Here is a 2,187-nt window from a genome sequence, read left to right on the forward strand (position 1 = left end):
CTAATGTCTCTCGTTATCAAATTAGCAATTTTGTGATATAGACACATAGTTGAAGAGATTAATTTCTCGAACTTCTAAAATTCAAAAAAATGTATAAGGATCAGTAAATATAAAATTTACTTGGTGTTGGAACTCTTCGTTACTTTTATATCACTGTTTACAATGTTTCATAAGGAGTTCTGTTTTATATGTTATAAAATAATAACGATCCATACTTTTAAAAAATAATTAAATCAATTGAAATACTTCAGACAGGAAACAGCAGACAATTAGGGAAGCAATAAAAATAATATTTCCAGAGAAAACTGGAAGTGAAAGAAAACATTTCTCCATTCCACAGCAGAAGTACAAGGTTCAATATATGGTATATAAGCGGATCGAGTGTGTCTGTGAGCACAGTCTACACAACTGAACAAACGTATATCCTACCATCAAAATGAAGTACATTGTGAGTATATGGATGTAATTTGATTATAATGCAGATTTTGTGAAATACAGCAGCATAGCAATATAGCTATAAATGCGCTTGACTGGAATTCCTTAAGAAATAAATTTATCATAACCCTAGCGGTTTTATTAACAGTAGAAATATGTGACGTGAGTTACATTTATCCACATACAATATTAGAATAGCATTTTTTTAAATTTACGAAACAATCGTGTAGTTGAAGTACAGTATTTCTTCAAAAGCCTGTACAATATTACTCTACGAATTAACTAGTATTGTTCGAAGCTATCTATTGAAATGGTTTAAATATGGAAATTTCATCAAATTTCGTGTAACGTTGATTTTGTTTATTGTTAAATGTTGATTGTTATTTAGTGTCACTTTTCTACCACTTTTGACTAATTGTGACGATGAGTATGGGCAATAATGTGATAAAATTGATGAAAGAACACTCACAAAGTGCTTTTGTTCCCAGACCGGGATTCGAACGCGGGCATCCATGGAATCGAGCTCTAAGCTCTATGCATCGTAGATCTAAGTTTACGTTATTGTCCAAGAGGCGAATATTTAGTTTGGAATAATTTAGAAATGTTGAAGAAACAAACATTGCTGATACAGAGGCTCTCGTAAATTTAAAGGATAGGTTTGTTTTTACATGAATGTAAAACACGATTTTCTTATTCATATGTTTTTATATCACCCCGTTTTATATCTTTGTCTCTATCTCTCTAAGATGAATATGCCAAATTATGTTCTTATTGGCTCCAACAAAGGATTCTTAGAGGAATGTAGGTTCCTCGTGGATCGTATTGCATGATTGAGTTTTAAGTACAATTTTATCCACAGATAGGCTAATTGGGACTGGACCTACAGTTTAAAGTGAGATCCGAAACACTACATGCCTCCACCGAGTATCGAACCCGGGATCCCTTGATTACAAAAAGACGACGTAATTACTACACCATAGAGAAGGCTATATATAATATTTGTGTCAAATTACTTATAAAACAACAAAAATAATTATAAAATGTGACTTTTCTGCTTTACTCACGACAAACCTGAAACATTTGCTTGTGTAATTTAAAAATTACTGTAATTTAAAACGTGTGTGCAAATTAACGAATATGGCTTAAAAAAATCTTCCTCCTTTTCTTCCAGGCTGTAATCCTCTTCGCCCTTGTGGCTGTGACCTTCGCCAAGGAGTCTTCCAGGGATAAGAGAGGACTTACCCACGGATTGGGTTACGGTGGTCTTGGCTACGGAGGTCTTGGCTACGGCGGTCTCGGCTACGGCGGTCTTGGCTACGGTTATGGTGGTCTAGGCTACGGCTATGGTGGATATGGTTCTGGACTTGGATATGGACGTGGCTACGGACTTGGATATGGTGGATATGGGCTGGGTTCCGGATATGGCTACTACGGTTAAACCTAGGAACGAAATATTAAAAATCCTATTGTGTTAATGTGTATCCGAATTGCAATGTTTCATTGAATGCTACAATAAAAAAACTTATCCATAATATATCGACCTTTTCTTAATTGCCGAGTGTAAGAAAAACACGAAATAATTACTGAACATCACAGTTAAAAATAAAAACAAATCATGCCTTAACGTAAACCAGTCTGCTAAAATTTCACGTGAAATAACAGAGAACAGAACATAGAATTAATTAGAATATACTGCTAATTTAAATACGAATTGTAAGTTCGATTAATAGTTGTTACAACTTCGGACAGTTG

The 2,187-nt window shown here is 34.3% G+C and overlaps 1 long non-coding RNA gene across 1 annotated transcript; it reads left to right on the top strand.

Annotated features, from left to right (window-relative positions):
• Window positions 1–413: 413 nt before the first annotated feature.
• Window positions 414–1,874, top strand: LOC145980718 (uncharacterized). Its single transcript, XR_014440873.1, has 2 exons — window positions 414–448; window positions 1,607–1,874. It is a non-coding gene; the product is annotated as an uncharacterized LOC145980718 (long non-coding RNA).
• The last annotated feature ends 313 nt before the right edge of the window (window positions 1,875–2,187 follow it).

This window comes from Lepisma saccharinum, chromosome 28 (genome assembly GCF_977018435.1).
Source record: "Lepisma saccharinum chromosome 28, izLepSacc3.1, whole genome shotgun sequence".
NCBI lineage: Eukaryota > Metazoa > Arthropoda > Insecta > Zygentoma > Lepismatidae > Lepisma > Lepisma saccharinum.